Source organism: Trachypithecus francoisi, unplaced genomic scaffold (assembly GCF_009764315.1).
Source record: "Trachypithecus francoisi isolate TF-2019V2 unplaced genomic scaffold, Tfra_2.0 Lachesis_group13, whole genome shotgun sequence".
NCBI classification, from domain to species: domain Eukaryota; kingdom Metazoa; phylum Chordata; class Mammalia; order Primates; family Cercopithecidae; genus Trachypithecus; species Trachypithecus francoisi.
The window spans coordinates 75,979,963-75,992,388 of record NW_022681458.1 but is presented as its reverse complement, the minus strand read 5'-3'; the positions used below and the strand labels follow the sequence as shown (position 1 = coordinate 75,992,388).

The 12,426-nt window shown below is 35.7% G+C and overlaps 1 protein-coding gene and 1 non-coding gene across 3 annotated transcripts in view; one reads left to right on the top strand and one right to left on the bottom strand.

Annotated features, from left to right (window-relative positions):
* The window catches only part of SCN9A (sodium voltage-gated channel alpha subunit 9), a 204,272-nt gene that overhangs the window by 175,544 nt on the left and 16,302 nt on the right, over window positions 1-12,426 (bottom strand). The gene's annotated exons all lie outside the window — the stretch shown is intronic.
* On the top strand, window positions 7,322-7,424 carry LOC117095550. The gene has a single exon (XR_004442076.1). It is a non-coding gene; the product is annotated as a small nucleolar RNA U13 (small nucleolar RNA).

Below are 12,426 nucleotides of genomic sequence, written 5' to 3'. Positions count from 1 at the left end.
TCCTTTACAGATAAGCAAATGCTTAGAGATTTTGTCACCACCAGGCCTGCCTTACAAGAGACCCTGAAGGAAGCCCTAAACATGGAAAGGAACAACCAGTACCAGCCATTGCAAACACATGCCAAAATGTAAAGACCATTGAGGCTAGGAAGAAACTGCATCAACTAACGAGCAAAATAACCAGTTAATATCATAATGGCAGGATCAAGTTCAGACATAACAATATTAACCTTAAATGTTAATGGACTAAATGCTCCAATTAAAAGACACAGACTGGTAAACTGGATAAAGAGTCAAGACCCATCAGTCTGCTGTATTCAGGAGACCCATCTCACATGCAGAGACATACATAGGCTCAAAATAAAGGGATGGAGGAAGATCTACCAAGCAAATGGAGAACAAAAAAAAGCAGGGGTTGCAATCCTAGTCTCTGATAAAATAGACTTTAAACCATCAAAGATCCAAAGAGACAAAGAAGGCCATTACATAATGGTAAAGGGATCAATTCAACAGGAAGAGCTAACTATTCTAAATATATACGCACCCAATACAAGGGTATCCAAATTCATAAAGCAAGTCCTTAGAGACTTACAAAGAGACTTAGACTCCCATACAATAATAATGGGAGACTTCAACGCTCCACTGTCAACATTAGACAGATCAACGAGACAGAAAGTTAACAAAGATATCCAGGAATTGAACTCATCTCTGCACCAAGCGGACCTAATAGACATCTATAGAACTCTCCACCCCAAATCAACAGAATATACATTCTTCTCAGCACCACATCGCACTTATTCCAAAAATGACCACATAATTGGAGGTAAAGCACTCCTTAGCAAATGTAAAAGAACAGAAATTATAAGAAACTGTCTCTCAGACCACAGTGCAATCAAACTAGAACTCAGGACTAAGAAACTCAATCAAAACCGCTCAACTACATGGAAACTGAACAACCTGCTCCTGAGTGACTACTGGGTACATAACGAAATGAAGGCAGAAATCAAGATGTTCTTTGAAACCAATGAGAACAAAGATACAACATACCAGAATCTCTGGGACACATTTAAAGCAGTGTGTAGAGGGAAATTTATAGCACTAAATGCCCACAAGAGAAAGCTGGAAAGATCTAAAATTGACACTCTAACATCACAATTAAAAGAACTAGAGAAGCAAGAGCAAACACATTCAAAAGCTAGCAGAAGGCAAGAAATAACTAAGATCACAGCAGAACTGAAGGAGATAGACACACAAAAAAACCTTCAAAAAATCAATCAATCCAGGAGTTGGTTTTTTGAAAAGATCAACAAAATTAACAGACCGTTAGCAAGACTAATAAAGAAGAAAAGAGAGAAGAATCAAATAGACTCAATAAAAAATATAAAGGGAATATCACCACCGACCCCACAGAAATAAAAACCACCATCAGAGAATACTATAAACACCTCTATGCAAATCAACTAGAAAATCTAGAAGAAATGGATAATTTCCTGGACACTTACACTCTCCCAACACTAAACCAGGAAGAAGTTGAATCCCTGAATAGACCAATAGCAGGCTCTGAAATTGAGGCAATAATTAATAGCCTACCAACCAAAAAAAGCCCAGGACCAGATGGATTCACAGTTGAATTCTACCAGAGGTACAAAGAAGAGCTGGTACCATTCCTTTTGAAACTATTCCAATCAATTGAAAAAGAGGGAATCCTCCCTAACTCATTTTATGAGGCCAACATCATCCTGATACCAAAGCCTGCCAGAGACACAACAAAAAAAGAGAATTTTAGACCAATATCCCTGATGAACATCGATACAAAAATCCTCAATAAAATACTGGCAAACCGGATTCAGCAGCACATCAAAAAGCTTATCCACCATGATCAAGTGGGCTTCATCCCTGGGATGCAAGGCTGGTTCAACATTTGCAAATCAATAAACGTAATCCAGCATAGAAACAGAACCAAAGACAAGAACCGCATGATTATCTCAATAGATGCAGAAAAGGCTTTTGACAAAATTCAACAGCCCTTCATGCTAAAAACGCTCAATAAATTTGGTACTGATGGAACGTACCTCAAAATAATAAGAGCTATTTATGACAAACCCACAGCCAATATCATACTGAATGGGCAAAAACTGGAAAAATTCCCTTTGAAAACTGGCACAAGACAGGGATGCCCTCTCTCACCACTCCTATTCAACATAGTGTTGGAAGTTCTGGCTAGGGCAATCAGGCAAGAGAAAGAAATCAAGGGTATTCCGTTAGGAAAAGAAGAAGTCAAATTGTCCCTGTTTGCAGATGACATGATTGTATATTTAGAAAACCCCATTGTCTCAGCCCAAAATCTCCTTAAGCTGATAAGAAACTTCAGCAAAGTCTCAGGATACAAAATTAATGTGCAAAAATCACAAGCATTCTTATACACCAGTAACAGACAAACAGAGAGCCAAATCATGAATGAACTTCCATTCACAATTGCTTCAAGAGAATAAAATACCTAGGAATCCACTTACAAGGCATGTAAAGGACCTCTTCAAGGAGAACTACAAACCACTGCTCAGTGAAATCAAAGAGGACACAAACAAATGGAAGAACATACCATGCTCATGGATAGGAAGAATCAATATCGTGAAAATGGCCATACGGCCCAAGGTTATTTATAGATTCAATGCCATCCTCATCAAGCTACCAATGAGTTTCTTCACAGAATTGGAAAAACTGCTTTAAAGTTCATATGGAACCAAAAAAGAGCCCGCATTGCCAAGACAATCCTAAGTCAAAAGAACAAAGCTGGAGGCATCACGCTACCTGACTTCAAACTATACTACAAGGCTACAGTAACCAAAACAGCATGGTACTGGTACCAAAACAGAGATATAGACCAATGGAACAGAACAGAGTCCTCAGAAATAATACCACACATCTACAGCCATCTGATCTTTGACAAACCTGAGAGAAACAAGAAATGGGGAAAGGACTCCCTATTTAATAAATGGTGCTGGGAAAATTGGCTAGCCATAAGTAGAAAGCTGGAACTGGATGCTTTTCTTACTCCTTATACGAAAATTAATTCAAGATGGATTAGAGACTGAAATGTTAGACCTAATACCATAAAAACCCTAGAAGAAAACCTAGGTAGTACCATTCAGGACATAGGCATGGGCAAGGACTTCATGTCTAAAACACCAAAAGCAACGGCAACAAAAGCCAAAATTGACAAATGGAATCTCATTAAACTAAAGAGCTTCTGCACAGCAAAAGAAACTACCATCAGAGTGAACAGGCAACCTACAGAATGGGAGAAAAGTTTTGCAATCTACTCATCTCACAAAGGGCTAATATCCAGAATCTACAAAGAACTCAAACAAATTTACAAGAAAAAAACAAACAACCCCATCAAAAAGTGGGCAAAGGATATGAACAGACATTTCTCAAAAGAAGACATTCATACAGCCAACAGACACATGAGAAAATGCTCATCATCACTCGCCATCAGAGAAATGCAAATCAAAAGCACAATGACATACCATCTCACACCAGTTAGAATGGCAATCATTAAAAAGTCAGGAAACAACAGGTGCTGGAGAGGATGTGGAGAAATAGGAACACTTTTACACTGTTGGTGGGATTGTAAACTAGTTCAACCATTATGGAAAACAGTATGGCGATTCCTAAAACATCTAGATCTAGATGTACCATATGACCCAGGCATCCCACAAGTGGGTATATATCCAAAGGATTATAAATCATGCTGCTCTAAAGACACATGCACACATATGTTTATTGCAGCACTATTCACAATAGCAAAGCCTTGGAATCAACCCAAATGTCCATCAGTGACAGACTGGATTAAGAAAATGTGGCACATATACACCATGGAGTATTATGCAGCCAGAAAAAAGGATGAGTTTGCGTCCTTTGTAGGGACATGGATGCAGCTGGAAACCATCATTCTTAGCAAACTATCACAAGAACAGAAAACCAAACACCACATGTTCTCACTCATAGGTGGGAACTGAACAATGAGATCACTTGGACTCGGGAAGGGGAACATCACACATCAGGGCAATCATGGGGAGAGGGGATGGGGGAGGGATTGCATGGGGAGTTATACCTGATATAAATGACGAATTGATGGGTGCTGACGAGTTGATGGTTGCAGCACACCAACATGGCACAAGTATACATATGTAACAAACCTGCACGTTATGCACATGTACCCTAGAACTTAAAGTATAATAAAATAAATAAATAAATAAAATAAAATAAAATAAATATATAATTACTCTTTAAAGGAATTATGCATTTACTTTAACATTAAAAATATTTACCTTTTTGTTCATATATATGTTTTCCTATTGGGAGGGCAGAGTTTATTTTCATGACATATTTCTGGGAAACATAGGCCTAGAAACGAGATTTTTTTTTTTTTTTTTTTCACAGAGTTTCACTGTATCACCAGGCTGGAGTGCAGCGGCGTGATCTCAACTCACTGTAACCTCTGCCTCCTGGGTTCAAGCGATTCTCTTGCCTCAGCCTCCCGAGTAGCTGGGACTATAGGCCCGTGCCACCACGCCCAGCTAATTTTTGTATTTTTAGTAGAGACAAGGTTTCACCATGTTAGCCAGGATGGTCTTGATATCTTGACCTTGCGATCTGCCCGGCTCGACCTCCAAAAGTGCTGGGATTACAGGTGTGAGCCACTGCGCCCAGCCGAAATGAGGTTTTTCACAAAGTCCCTGGAGTCTTATCTGAGGCTGGGTGAGGCTGCTTCTTCACCTCAAATGAACTATCCCACTTAGCCTCTGCCTCTTCTCCTTTCTCAGTGTTTGAGTCATCCACCTCCTCAGAGCTACTGTACAACATTTTTTTGTAATTAGATTTTTGTATAACACAATTTCTTTAATGCAGATGACTCTATTCTAAATAAACCTTATATTAATACTGTACATTTTTACACACATAATGGTTTGCAAAAAACATTCATTCATTCATTCAAGTTAATTCCAGACATACTTTAGAGGAACTATTAGTAACTCCAAGAACAGAACATCTTTAAGTTGAAAAGTTAGGTCCAAATTGCAGGTTTATGACTCCCATTTTTTCCCCTAAATAGCATTCTTATATTTATTTTTGAAGAATAAACTTAGCCACAAAACTCAAAAGTATGTATAATGAAAAGTAATTCTCTCACTCTCCAATGTTTCCCAGCCATCCAAATTCCTGCCCTGTGGACAACCACAGTACCAATCCCTTGTATATCTATCCATGTGGTTTTATCAGCATGTATACATCTACTCATTTTTCTTTTCATGCAAATAATGCCCTATATAAACATTGTTTCCTACCTTCCTTCGTCACTTAAAATTCAGACTTGGAAATCTTTCCGTATCAGTTATGTATAAAGCCACTTCTTTTTATAGCAGCTTCATAAAGTCCTATTGTACAGCTGTACCCAAATTATTTAGTCATTCCCACACTGTAGAACACTTAGGTTGTTCCCCAAAGCTACAATAATTATCTTCTCATGATCAGTTTTTCTTTCTTTAAACTACTCTTTTGTGGGTTCTTTTCGTAACTTTTAAGTTCAGGGGTACATGCACAGGTTTGTTACATAGGTAAACTTGTGTTCCACGGTTTTGTTATACAGGTTACTTCATCACGCAGGTATTAAGCCAAGTACCCATTAGTTACTTTTCCTGATACCCTCCTTCCTGCCACCCTCCACCCTCCAGCGGGCCCCAGTGTGTGTTGTTCCCATCTATGTGTTGATGTGTTCCCATCATTTAGCTCTCACTTGTAAGTGAGGACATTCTCATGAATAGTTTCACAGTATTTTTGTAAGACAAATGCTTCAGAGTGAAATTGCAGAGTCAAAATTGTATATGCGTTTTTACTTTGCCATAATAAAATATTGCCAAATTCTCTTTTGTTACCTAGTGTAATGCCTACAAGGCCATAGCTGAATTTCTACCCTGCCCTAACTCTGCTTATCTGTGAGAAACAGGTAAAATGTTCCATTTGTAACCAGACCAGCTGAGATTGGTTAGAACCAAGATAGCTGACTAAAGAACTTCAAGAAGACCTCAGGCATCATTATAATCTCATTTTCATGCTAAATGACACCCTCATCAGTGCCATGTCAGTGCCATGACAGTTGATAATCACCATGACAATGACCAGAAGAAGCCATACAAAGACAAAAAGGAAGGTGGCACTTTGGTTCCAAGAAGTTCACCAACTATTTCTGGAAAAGACAGGAACATTCCTCTCCTCACTTTTAATGACCAAATTCTTCATTAGAGATACTTTCTATTTCAGTTTCCTCACTCCTCACTAGTGAAGAAGTTGACTTATGAGCCACACTTGCACGTCTCCATTCTTTGGCCATCGAATAAAGCTTGCACTGCTTGACACTCACTTTTCCCGTTTCTTGTATTGGGTCTCCAATACCAAACAGGGAAAGATGCCACCTTTTGAAGCTACCAAGGAGGTTATTGGTATATCGGTAACACCTTCATAAAGACCTACCAATCCATGCTCTCCCCAAACAGTGTGTTAGGGATTGTTTGCACATACCTTCAATAAAGTATTTCATAATCTTCTTTTTCATCTTTGTGATCCTAATAAGTGGGGAATGAAACCTTTTTTTTTTTTTTTGGAGACGGAGTCACTTTCTCATTGCCCAGGCTGGAATGCCTTGGCATGATCTCAGGTCTGCCTCCCGAGTTCAAGCAATTCTCCTGCCTCAGTCTCCTGAGTAGCTGGGATTACAGGTGCCCGACACCACACCCGGCTAATTTTTGTACCTTTAGTAGAGACAGGTTTTCACTGTGTTGGCCAGGCTGGTCTGAAACTCCTGACCTCAGGTGATCCGCATGCCTCAGCTTCCCAAAGTGCTGGGATCACAAACATGAGCCACCACACCCGGCCGAAAACTTCTTAATTCTTATCATTTTAGTTTGCATCTTCTTTTGTGAGTGAGGTCAGGGATCTTTTCATATCCTCAGATGCCATTTGTGCTTTTTTTTCTGTGCTCTTTCTGTATGTAGTCTTGTCCACTTTTTAAATAGACTATCAGTATTTTATTAATTTAGGATCTCTTAACAAAATAATAAAATTAGCTTTTTTCTGTGGCATATAATACAAATATTTTTATAAGTTTGCTGTTTTGTTTCTTTTGGTTTATGGTAGTTTTTGCCTTTTAAAAGCATCTACATTTTAATTAAATTCAATTCACCAATCCTTTCTACAGTGGCTCTTGTGTTTTATATTATCTTAGAAAAGAATTTCTACTTCAAGATTTTGAAAGAATTATTGGATCCTTTGTAATTCATAAGTGTGATGACTGGGTTTTCACATGCAAGAGTGAGATATTCCTCCCTCAAATCTTGTAATGACGTCGATATATTATCCGTCTCAGGTGAAAAGAAAAAAGAAAACAAAACCCTCACATGTTTTCTTCTAGCAGTTTTGTGGTTTGCATGTTATTTTAAAGATTTGATTCCACTAAAATGTATCTTGGGTTAGGTGGCAAAGTAGTAATCTGAATTTATCTTTATCCACATGACTACCCAGGTATCCCAACGACACCTATTAAATAATATTTCTTTCAACCTATTTAAATAGGATGCTACCTTTATAATTCTCATATGTAATTATGCCTATTTCTGGATATCATATTTTCTTCCAATGAATTGTCTATGTAGGTCACCATACTATTTTAATTACTGTATTTGCATAAATAACATTACATATTAGGGTTGGTGCTATTAGATATTACTCCTTTATGTGTGTACAATTTCCCAACTAGACTCAGATTATCTAATTCCAAATAGGAAAAATTTCTATTTTTATTTTCATTGGGATTGCAATATCTTTATAAATTAACTTAAAAGGAACGGCCAACTGTAAGCACCCTGACTCCTTTGTTAATACCTCTTCTTTAGATTGTAAAAAAAAAGTATGCCAAGTATAATATCACAAGAAAAACAGGCAGGCTGGCTACTCATTTTAGTGTCTCTAATGTTAAGTGTATCAATATGTATGAAATCAAATACTTTTCATTAAATACTTGCCTGATTGCTGAAATCTTACCATTGCATCCTTCATAAGTAACATTATGTTAATCATGTAAATAAATTCTTAAAATAATTATTATTTTTTAGAAATGCTTAATTTGGTAGATGGCAAACCAGTTCAATAACTTTAACAAGAGTAGTTCAATATTTTGTATCCTAAAATAATTCAATTTTATGGTATTTTATAGTATATGAACAATTGATATGCAAAACAAATTAAGCTGTATATGTGATAATTTTATATTCAGACAACTGATAGGGACTTATTTCTAGATTCTATGATTATTAAAATATTGTGATTTGGGTATTTCATAATACCCTGTAATAATCATTTATATTATACATTATTTATTATTTTATTATTAAGATAGAAATTTAGTCCTATGTACAGCCTTTTAAAATACAGTATTCGTCAAGTTTATAAGAAATGAAAGTTTATAATCTTAAGAAGTGTACTACCCTGGGAAAAATTAAGATTATTGTCAATATTTGCTGGCATATCTGAATGTTTTGATAAAAATTCATGAAGTCTTATATATACAGCATATATAAAGGAAGACAGAAAATACTTCTTAGTTCACATTAAATCCCATCTCTCTGTTAGTTAAGCCTTTACTGTGAGCACAAAATTATCACAGACTTAGATGACCTTTGGAGTCACTAAAGTATGGCTGCAGAACATGTTCTACACCCTTATTTAAATAATTAGAGAGAAAATGTATTTCCAATATTATTATACATGTATCCACTTCCCTCAAAACATCAACATGATTTAGGAGAAAGTGCATAGTAATAACTTTGGTGCCAGACAGACACAGGGTTGAATTTCCTGTTTATTCCATAAATTAAGTCTGCAGCATTATGCAAATTCCCCACAAATGAAAGGGAGAAGTATATCTGTCTTATAAGGTTATCATGTAGAATAGAAATAGTTTTCGTAAAGTGCCTACCACAGTGCCTAGGCTAAATAAATAACAGCAAGATTATTATCTTTCTTCCCTATAAGGCTGCAATTTTTAAATAATAAGCCATGAGTTGGCCAATAAGCACACAACCTTATGAAAATCTTATGTGGAGTATATTTGCTACCCATGTTTTATCTTGTCAAACATGTTTATGGCTTTAATTTAAAATACAGATCTGCAGTAAAATAGTAAGACAGCATAACACAGTTGTTAAATTCATGAATCCAGAGTGAGAGAGACACGGGTTCACATCCCATCTCAACGGCTTACTAGCTTATGTCCTTGGGGAATTTAATTAACTTCACTAAAACTCAGATCTTACATAGCAAAACAGAGCTGAAAATGATAATTCTATAAGGTCATTTTAGTGGAAAAAGTTACACACTAAATTTTAATCACTTAGCACATTTCCTGGTACACTTTAAGTGCATAATACATTGTAACTGTTATTATTAGTGATTTTGGCAATTTTCTTACAAGTTGATTTTGTATACCTAAAGCTAATGTTCTTAGGAACGAGAATATATTTGCTTACTTTGTAATAGAAAAGCTTTTGTATTGCATATACAAAACCTTTTCTTCTTAAGAAGCTTTCAACTCAGAATATTTTAAAGACTAAAATGTATGCTTACAGCAAAACCAAGACTACACTGCTTTCTACCAACAGGTGGCAATATATGTCCCATACAGCCATCTTAGTCCTGCCAATACAAAGTTCATTAGTCTGTTCAGTGCCTACAGGATGTGGGCTTTGCTTTTAAGGTGATGTAAATTTTTAAATCCATCAGGTTTGATAAATGTGAATATACTGAACACACCGAGGATGTTGAAAGATTTAATAATAAAAACACTGGAATATGATGGGAACCAAAGAAAAATAATAAAATAATCAAAAGTAAGAAAATAATAAATGTGGCAAATGCACAAAAGATTAACCATTGACAGTAATGACGACCTTCTAGGACTGAGCAGAATTATGCAAAAGTTTAAAATAATGAGCTTAGGCACTAGCCAGCAAGATACAAGAAACATTTTTTTTTTTTTTAAAGAAAATGCTCTAGCATGGGTCAAAGGATTTTTCATTAGCAACAGATGCTCCAGAACTTAATGCCAAAGTGAGAAAAGACTAGGTATTCATTCAAGAAGGCAAAATTCAAGCACAGTAACAACTGCTAATGAAATATTCCTGATGGGGCAGGAATTATTAAAAGCCCTTTAACTCAACATCAAAATAAGTGAGCTAAGAAGCATGCATGCCAAAGTATTCTTTGGAACATTTGTGGACGTTGTCAAAACTAGTGACATCTACTCATAAGATTTTTGATGAAGACATTCTTTAATGATCTATATTAGCAAAGGAAGGGGATAATCTGGTTTTAGGAGTCTAAAGGAACAGTTTATTTGGTGGAAATTCATCTGGAGATGGTAAAATACTATGTTATAAATAACATGAGTTTACAAACAAACCTTTTGCAAACTAACATGTTCATAGACATGACTTCCTGTGTTTCTTATTTCTCTGCTCTCTCTTGGAACTAAAGGCTATGATTATGGCAAAGTATCTAGTAACTCTCACCATAATCTGGGAATATGATGAAACTCATGTGATATTGTTTAAAATGCATTCTCTTTCTGTTGTTGTTGTTTAAAGTATATTCAAATATAAAGGCTATGGCTAGTTTTTTAAGGGTGAATTAAATGTATAGTATTTCTTACTTTCTGCCACTTGGGGGCAGAATTTTCAGAACCTCACAGATACAAACAGAATTGGAGTCATGAAGAATATTTCAAATTGGATAGCGATCATGGAATAACAAGTGAATAGAAAGAAAATAATTCCTAACCTTCTTGAAATTTATATTCCAGAAGGAAGTGCTTTGCCTAAACATTTGCTTTATCTGAGAATCCAAGACTCCTGATCAAATTTATATTCCAGAAGGAATTAAAACTATTAAATTATTATTTAAAAATTATTAAATTTACTAGGAATATAACTTTGACTAGGAGGCTTGGATTCTGAGATAAAGCAAGTGCTTAGGCAAAAATGGTTCACAACAATTCAGTGAGAAAGGTGCTTAACTTTTATTTACAGACTTCTTTTTATTATTCCAATTAATGAACTGACTTGTTCATTTTTTAAAATGTCCAGATGTCATATTTTCATGGAAATGCAAAATTTACTTAGTGACCTTGAGTGTCTATAAATAGTCACCATTTTTCATTTGCTTGTAACTCCCCAATGGGAAACGGTATTGCCTAGGGAACTTAACCTCCACAAGGATTGTCTAAAAACAAGAAATATCTGTGGTATAAACACTAACCTTCAAACTTCCGGTTTCAGCAACAAACTCTTCTGAAAACACTTTAACAAAATTGAGTGAAAAATAAGTGACTTTACTAAAGATTAATGGAAAGAAGAGAGGAGATTTTTGAACTTACTTTATTAAAATAAATCTAAGATTCTAAATGGTAGAAATCATTGATCTACCGGACCACTGAGAAAACAAGATAGCTTTTCTTTTTTACTCACTTACTCAATTTGTTTACTCAAGTATCAAGCACCTTCTCTATGCAAAGTACTGTAAAAGGGTCTGTGTGTATTCCAACTACAGCACAATGAATCCTTGTTTGATGTAATCATATCTAGGATTAGAAAATGAAGGGTCCCCAAATTCATTAACTAGCTAGGCAAGGATATTCTTTCCAATTAGGAATTCTCCTAAATTGCTAGTATATTTATACAACAACTCAAAAATTGTAATCCTAGTATAAAAGAAAAAACAGAACAAAACAAAATGAAATGGGAGTTCTTGAAAAGGAAGGCACATGTTCAGAGTAAGGCACATTTAGACTAAAAACCAGATCTCTGGGGACAATGGGCATGGGAAAGCTGGAAACTCTCTTAGAATCTATGAATTATATAGTAATTTCTTAAAAATCACCAATGAATCACAGACCTAAACATCAGAGTTAGAACTGTAAAATTCTAAGAAGATATCATAGGGAAAAATCTTCAAGCCATTAGGTTTGGTACATGGACATGGAACCAAAAGCACGGTCAACAAAACAAAAAAAAGAGCTGAACTGGATTTTGTGAAAATTAAAACTGTCGTGCATCAAAGAACACTACCAGAAAGTGAAAAGGCAATCCAGATAATGGGAGAAAATAATTGCAAATCATATATCTGATAAGGGATTAACACTGGCAATATATAAAAAATTCCTACACCTCAACAAAAAATAAGCAGATTAAAAATGAACAAAGGATTTGAAAAGACGTTTCTCCAAAGAAAGGTCAATCAGTACGTGGAAAGATGCTCAACATCACCGATCATTTGGGAAATGTCAATCAAAACGACAATAAAATATCACTTAACACT